Source organism: Ranitomeya imitator, chromosome 2 (assembly GCF_032444005.1).
Source record: "Ranitomeya imitator isolate aRanImi1 chromosome 2, aRanImi1.pri, whole genome shotgun sequence".
NCBI classification, from domain to species: domain Eukaryota; kingdom Metazoa; phylum Chordata; class Amphibia; order Anura; family Dendrobatidae; genus Ranitomeya; species Ranitomeya imitator.
In genome coordinates, this window is record NC_091283.1 from 555836321 (window position 1) to 555844937 (window position 8617).

Consider the following 8617-nt stretch of genomic DNA (forward strand, 5'->3'; position numbering starts at 1 on the left):
CAACTTTGTCTATTTTCTGAGGCACAGAATATCTTTCCCTCCTGAGCAACCTGCCATACATTCCTGAAATATTTTACTAAACACAAATATTCTGGCATAAAGAAAGTTACACAGTCCTTTTAGACAATGTTCACATGTCAGTTTATTCTTTCGGTTTGTCTGTACCACTTAGATCAGGCCAAAAAAAATCCTAGTTTTAAATGGAGGCAGAGAAGCCCCAGTAAGTTACATGGGGTCCATCTGACTATTAGTTGGCTTCATTTAGACCATTAAATTGCACCCAAAGGCTATGTGCACACGTTCAGGTTTTTTTGCGTTTTTTCGCACTAAAAAGCTATTAAAACTCATTAAAAACGCATACATTATGCACTCTATCATTTAGAATGCATTCTGCATGTTTTGTGCACATGGATGCATTTTTCCTGCGAAAAAAACGCATTGCGGAAAAAAAATGAGTATGTTCATTATTTTTGCGGATTTTCTGCCTTTTTCCCGCAATTCTATGCATTTGGGAAAAAACGCACCAAAAACGCGTCATAAACGCATCATAAATGCGGTAAAATCTTAAGCGGATTTCTGGCAGAAATGTCCGGTTTTTGTCAGGAAAATTTCTGCAAGAAATCCTGACGTGTGCACATACCCAAAAACTGGTGTAAGGCAATAATAAAGTGGGTGCACATTAAGACTATATAATCAAGCAAAGCAAACTATAATTCATACTTCATCAACACTTACCACTGACTAATTGATTAATACAGCCGGGAAAGTGCGAGAAGTCAAATATAACCTTTACTGCTATCAATTAAAAGATTAATATAGGTCAGGCATGTATTTTTACAAGTTTTTTTTATAAAAAAAATAAAAATAAATCGTCACTCTCCATGTAGCAGGTATTCCTGCTTCATTAACGCTATTTGAACAGTTCCCCTGATGAATCTTTACACAAAAATCACCTCAAGACAGATTTGAGGGTGTTTGGAGACATTGCCACATTGCAGACCTGACTTAGGACCCCGACTTAGGTTGCTCAATGATGCCCCCTGATATCATTTGGACCTACATTCCTATAATGAATATGGGCGTTTTTGATATTGCAAATTTCCTGCAGCCATTAAATACTTTGGGTTACTTGCTATTTTTGTTATTGCATTTTAGAGCACATTTGCTTTTTGTTTTTTCGTCTCTTTTTGGGGTGTCATTCTTTCAGTAAAGGTTCCTGGTATTTGGCTTAAAAAAAACTTTGATACAGTCATGTGCAGTTTACATGCGTTTTTAGCGCATTTCTGTAGCTGAAACACTCCAAAAACGCAAATGCATTTCTACAGGGCAAGTCTACGGCTACACATAAAACAGCGTACCCGCAAAGGAAATTGGCGTGTTGTGGATTTCAAACACACACTAAAGAAAAAAAAATACACAATTGCAAATGTAAAAACAGCTTGGGAAGTTGAATTGGTCACTCAGACATTTTCAGGCCATTGAGTTGGTCAGCCATTGTTGTTTGCCTTCACACACTGGTCAGCCATTGTTGTTTGCCTTCACACACTTGCCAGCCATTCTTGTTTGCCTTCACACACTTGCCAGCCATTGTTGTTTGCCTTCACACACTTGCCAGCCATTGTTGTTTGCCTTCACACACTTGCCAGCCATTGTTGTTTGCCTTCACACACTTGCCAGCCATTGTTGTTTGCCTTCACACACTTGCCAGCCATTGTTGTTTGCCTTCACACACTTGCCAGCCATTGTTGTTTGCCTTCACACACTTGCCAGCCATTGTTGTTTGCCTTCACACACTTGCCAGCCATTGTTGTTTGCCTTCACACACTTGCCAGCCATTGTTGTTTGCCTTCACACACTTGCCAGCCATTGTTGTTTGCCTTCACACACTTGCCAGCCATTGTTGTTTGCCTTCACACACTTGCCAGCCATTGTTGTTTGCCTTCACACACTTGCCAGCCATTGTTGTTTGCCTTCACACACTTGCCAGCCATTGTTGTTTGCCTTCACACACTTGCCAGCCATTGTTGTTTGCCTTCACACACTTGCCAGCCATTGTTGTTTGCCTTCACACACTTGCCAGCCATTGTTGTTTGCCTTCACACACTTGCCAGCCATTGTTGTTTGCCTTCACACACTTGCCAGCCATTGTTGTTTGCCTTCACACACTTGCCAGCCATTGTTGTTTGCCTTCACACACTTGCCAGCCATTGTTGTTTGCCTTCACACACTTGCCAGCCATTGTTGTTTGCCTTCACACACTTGCCAGCCATTGTTGTTTGCCTTCACACACTTGCCAGCCATTGTTGTTTGCCTTCACACACTTGCCAGCCATTGTTGTTTGCCTTCACACACTTGCCAGCCATTGTTGTTTGCCTTCACACACTTGCCAGCCATTGTTGTTTGCCTTCACACACTTGCCAGCCATTGTTGTTTGCCTTCACACACTTGCCAGCCATTGTTGTTTGCCTTCACACACTTGCCAGCCATTGTTGTTTGCCTTCACACACTTGCCAGCCATTGTTGTTTGCCTTCACACACTTGCCAGCCATTGTTGTTTGCCTTCACACACTTGCCAGCCATTGTTGTTTGCCTTCACACACTTGCCAGCCATTGTTGTTTGCCTTCACACACTTGCCAGCCATTGTTGTTTGCCTTCACACACTTGCCAGCCATTGTTGTTTGCCTTCACACACTTGCCAGCCATTGTTGTTTGCCTTCACACACTTGCCAGCCATTGTTGTTTGCCTTCACACACTTGCCAGCCATTGTTGTTTGCCTTCACACACTTGCCAGCCATTGTTGTTTGCCTTCACACACTTGCCAGCCATTGTTGTTTGCCTTCACACACTTGCCAGCCATTGTTGTTTGCCTTCACACACTTGCCAGCCATTGTTGTTTGCCTTCACACACTTGCCAGCCATTGTTGTTTGCCTTCACACACTTGCCAGCCATTGTTGTTTGCCTTCACACACTTGCCAGCCATTGTTGTTTGCCTTCACACACTTGCCAGCCATTGTTGTTTGCCTTCACACACTTGCCAGCCATTGTTGTTTGCCTTCACACACTTGCCAGCCATTGTTGTTTGCCTTCACACACTTGCCAGCCATTGTTGTTTGCCTTCACACACTTGCCAGCCATTGTTGTTTGCCTTCACACACTTGCCAGCCATTGTTGTTTGCCTTCACACACTTGCCAGCCATTGTTGTTTGCCTTCACACACTTGCCAGCCATTGTTGTTTGCCTTCACACACTTGCCAGCCATTGTTGTTTGCCTTCACACACTTGCCAGCCATTGTTGTTTGCCTTCACACACTTGCCAGCCATTGTTGTTTGCCTTCACACACTTGCCAGCCATTGTTGTTTGCCTTCACACACTTGCCAGCCATTGTTGTTTGCCTTCACACACTTGCCAGCCATTGTTGTTTGCCTTCACACACTTGCCAGCCATTGTTGTTTGCCTTCACACACTTGCCAGCCATTGTTGTTTGCCTTCACACACTTGCCAGCCATTGTTGTTTGCCTTCACACACTTGCCAGCCATTGTTGTTTGCCTTCACACACTTGCCAGCCATTGTTGTTTGCCTTCACACACTTGCCAGCCATTGTTGTTTGCCTTCACACACTTGCCAGCCATTGTTGTTTGCCTTCACACACTTGCCAGCCATTGTTGTTTGCCTTCACACACTTGCCAGCCATTGTTGTTTGCCTTCACACACTTGCCAGCCATTGTTGTTTGCCTTCACACACTTGCCAGCCATTGTTGTTTGCCTTCACACACTTGCCAGCCATTGTTGTTTGCCTTCACACACTTGCCAGCCATTGTTGTTTGCCTTCACACACTTGCCAGCCATTGTTGTTTGCCTTCACACACTTGCCAGCCATTGTTGTTTGCCTTCACACACTTGCCAGCCATTGTTGTTTGCCTTCACACACTTGCCAGCCATTGTTGTTTGCCTTCACACACTTGCCAGCCATTGTTGTTTGCCTTCACACACTTGCCAGCCATTGTTGTTTGCCTTCACACACTTGCCAGCCATTGTTGTTTGCCTTCACACACTTGCCAGCCATTGTTGTTTGCCTTCACACACTTGCCAGCCATTGTTGTTTGCCTTCACACACTTGCCAGCCATTGTTGTTTGCCTTCACACACTTGCCAGCCATTGTTGTTTGCCTTCACACACTTGCCAGCCATTGTTGTTTGCCTTCACACACTTGCCAGCCATTGTTGTTTGCCTTCACACACTTGCCAGCCATTGTTGTTTGCCTTCACACACTTGCCAGCCATTGTTGTTTGCCTTCACACACTTGCCAGCCATTGTTGTTTGCCTTCACACACTTGCCAGCCATTGTTGTTTGCCTTCACACACTTGCCAGCCATTGTTGTTTGCCTTCACACACTTGCCAGCCATTGTTGTTTGCCTTCACACACTTGCCAGCCATTGTTGTTTGCCTTCACACACTTGCCAGCCATTGTTGTTTGCCTTCACACACTTGCCAGCCATTGTTGTTTGCCTTCACACACTTGCCAGCCATTGTTGTTTGCCTTCACACACTTGCCAGCCATTGTTGTTTGCCTTCACACACTTGCCAGCCATTGTTGTTTGCCTTCACACACTTGCCAGCCATTGTTGTTTGCCTTCACACACTTGCCAGCCATTGTTGTTTGCCTTCACACACTTGCCAGCCATTGTTGTTTGCCTTCACACACTTGCCAGCCATTGTTGTTTGCCTTCACACACTTGCCAGCCATTGTTGTTTGCCTTCACACACTTGCCAGCCATTGTTGTTTGCCTTCACACACTTGCCAGCCATTGTTGTTTGCCTTCACACACTTGCCAGCCATTGTTGTTTGCCTTCACACACTTGCCAGCCATTGTTGTTTGCCTTCACACACTTGCCAGCCATTGTTGTTTGCCTTCACACACTTGCCAGCCATTGTTGTTTGCCTTCACACACTTGCCAGCCATTGTTGTTTGCCTTCACACACTTGCCAGCCATTGTTGTTTGCCTTCACACACTTGCCAGCCATTGTTGTTTGCCTTCACACACTTGCCAGCCATTGTTGTTTGCCTTCACACACTTGCCAGCCATTGTTGTTTGCCTTCACACACTTGCCAGCCATTGTTGTTTGCCTTCACACACTTGCCAGCCATTGTTGTTTGCCTTCACACACTTGCCAGCCATTGTTGTTTGCCTTCACACACTTGCCAGCCATTGTTGTTTGCCTTCACACACTTGCCAGCCATTGTTGTTTGCCTTCACACACTTGCCAGCCATTGTTGTTTGCCTTCACACACTTGCCAGCCATTGTTGTTTGCTTTCACACACTTGCCAGCCATTGTTGTTTGCTTTCACACACTTGCCAGCCATTGTTGTTTGCTTTCACACACTTGCCAGCCATTGTTGTTTGCTTTCACACACTTGCCAGCCATTGTTGTTTGCTTTCACACACTGGTCAGCCATTGTTGTTTGCTTTCACACACTGGCCAGCCATTGTTGTTTGCTTTCACACACTGGTCAGCCATTGAGATGCTCAGGCTTTGTTTACTTTATCTCAACTTTTACAGGATATCCGTAAATGTAATTAAACTCTACTAATACTAACAGCCATGCTCATGTAAGGACACAAGACATTTTGGTATAAACTTGGGGGGTGGGGGGATAGTCACAAAAATTGGTTTTACATCCTGGTGTACCTGTTTTTTATTTTTTTTCACTGATGGCAATGTTTTTTTGCTGCTTTTATGCTCTCCAATTACTTTCTATGGGTGAAAAAAATAATAACTGAAGTGACATGCTGCAGTAAGAAAAAAAAAAAAAAAAAAGTGTGTGTGCATGAAATTTCTGAAATCTCAGGTTTTTGCTGCTAGTGTACAAAGCAGCTTTCCTTCTGCATAAAAATTAAATAAAAACTCCACGTGAACATAGCTTAGGATGCTACATATTTGGCACAGCGAAATGGAACGTAACCTAAAGCGACCATTGGGGAACTCCTGATGCCCTTATACCTTTGTACTATGGATGGGAGTGGTGGAGGCGACTCCTTTTTTGAATTCCTGTACTATATTACACGTGTCGGATTCACGCTTTTGCTAATGAGTCATTATATATATTCAGTTTGCTGCTGCCGTAATAGATGACTTGGTGCGACATAATAGGAGCTATTTTGCAACTTTTAGCAGTGACTGAAATATTTTAATGGACAGTAGTAAATGTTATACCTTACTTCTCATATTCTGCTGGCTAGAAGCATTTTACGTCTCTCGACACCCCCTTTCTAGACACTTTGGGGGAAGTGTCTGGTGTGGATCGCTCATCTCTTCTTGGTACAAATAAGAAATCTGACTAAAGTGACTTGCTCCAAATAAGTGCAACCGACACCAGAATTCTGCAGCACCAATAGTAATAGTGAACGAGGCCCAAGGTTCTTAGGGAACTGCGCTAACTAACAATTGAAGCACAGCACAATGCAGACCAGCTGGAAGTTAAAAGCAAGAATGTCACAAAACTCCATTTATCAGACTAGCAAACAAAGCAGAGCATGAAACCAGTGCAAAAAGAGGAGGATTAGATGGAAGTCAGGCTGGGGGGCTGCAGGCCTATGAAAGCAAACACCATGTAGAACAATGCAGAGATCATTACACTAAGAATCTTACCTTACAGCCAGAGATTGCACAAATCTACCACTCTGCTGCTTGTGTGCAAGGGGTGAGGCACCTTCCTCTCTGGAAGAGGCGGATTCTGGTGGCCAGACAGTAATGGGTGCTTGCACTGTCAGTCACACCCTGGCTACACCCTCCTGCAGGCCTGAAGCACAGCACTGACTGTATGGCAGTTACTGCTCAGCCCTACCACACAGGCTGATGTTAGGGTCACACTGCAAAACTAATCTCTGCAACTATTTTAGAGTTGTCATTTTGCAATAATAAAACAAAAATGCATCTTGCAACCAGCGACAGAAAATCCGAGACATTTGGAAATGTTTGCGAGTCGCAGTCACAATGCAAAACTATAGGAACTCATTCGTTGCAAACCCAATATCGCCATGTAGCCCCAGCCTAAGGCTACGTGCCCACGTTGCAGAATATCTGCAGAATTTTCCTGAGCAAAACCGGACTCCCTGCGCAGAAAATCCACTCGCATTTTTTTTTTTTTGCATTTTTCTTTCTCTTTTTTTTTGCCTTTTTTGCTTTTTTTTCCCCAGAGCTTCCCAATGCATTAACCCCTTCATGACCCAGCCTATTTTGACCTTAAAGACCTTGCCGTTTTTTGCAATTCTTTCCAGTGTCCCTTTATGAGGTAATAACTCAGGAACGCTTCAATGGATCATAGCGGTTCTGAGATTGTTTTTTCGTGACATATTGGGCTTCATGTTAGTGGTAAATTTAGGTCAATAAATTCTGTGTTTATTTGTGATAAAAACGGAAATTTGGCGAAAATTTTGAAAATTTCGCAATTTTCACATTTTGAATTTTTATTCTGTTAACCCAGAGAGGTATGTGACACAAAATAGTTAATAAATAACATTTCCCACACGTCTACTTTACATCAGCACAATTTTGGAAACAAAATTTTTTTTTGCTAGGAAGTTATAAGGGTTAAAATTTGACCAGCGATTTCTCAATTTTACAACGAAATTTACAAAACCATTTTTTTTAGGGACCACCTCACATTTGAAGTCAGTTTGAGGGGTCTATATGGCTGAAAATACCCAAAAGTGACACCATTCTAAAAACTGCACTCCTCAAGGTGCACAAAACCACATTCCAGAAGTTTATTAACCCTTCAGGTGCTTCACAGCAACAGAAGCAACATGGAAGGAAAAAATGAACATTTAAAGGGAACCTGTCACCCCGTTTTTTGAGATTGAGATATAAATACTGTTAAATAGGGCCTGCGCTGTGCGTTACTATGGTGTATGTAGTGTACCCTGATTCCCCATGTATGCCGAGAAATACATTACCAAAGTCGGCGTTTTCGCCTGTCAATCAGGCTGGTCTGGTCAGGTGGGCGTGTTCACAGCGTTCTTTTCTTCCCCAGGTTTCCGTTGGTGGCGTAGTGGTGTGCGCATGTCCAAGGTCCGGATTCCCTGTGCCCACGTGAAGACACAGCGCGCGATCTGCGCTGTCATTCCTTTCATCGGTGCGGGCGGCCATCTTCCTGGGGCCACGCGTGCGCAGATGTAGTGCTCTGCTGCACGGGGCTTCAGGAAAATGGCCACGGGATGCCGCGCGTGCGCAGAAGAGATCGCGGTGGCCATTTTCCCAAAGCCGAGATGCAAACCACTATGTGATACCCTAAATCACTGTTTAGGCACATGCTGGGGCTCGGAAGTGAAGTAGTGACGTTTTGAAATGCAGACTTTGATGGAATGCTCTGCGGGCGTCACGTTGCGTTTGCAGAGCCCCTGATGTGGCTAAACAGTAGAAACCCCCCACAAGTGACCCCATTTTGGAAACTAGACCCCGAAAGGAACTTATCTAGATATGAAGTGAGCACTTTGAACCCCCAAGTGCTTCACAGAAGTTCATAACACAGAGCAGTGAAAATAATAAATACGTTTTCTTTCCTCAAAAATAATTTTTTAGCCCAGAATTTTTTATTTTCCCAAGGGTTA

General features: G+C 44.2%; 1 protein-coding gene across 2 annotated transcripts in view; it reads right to left on the bottom strand.

The window, feature by feature from the left end:
• Positions 1–6780, bottom strand: part of CPNE1 (copine 1) — a 90565-nt gene extending 83785 nt beyond the window's left edge. For both annotated transcript variants that reach the window (XM_069751991.1, XM_069751992.1), the window contains exon 1: positions 6657–6780. The gene's annotated coding sequence lies outside the window, so the exon portion shown is untranslated. The remainder of the gene's footprint in view (positions 1–6656) is intronic.
• Between the last annotated feature and the right edge of the window lie 1837 nt (positions 6781–8617).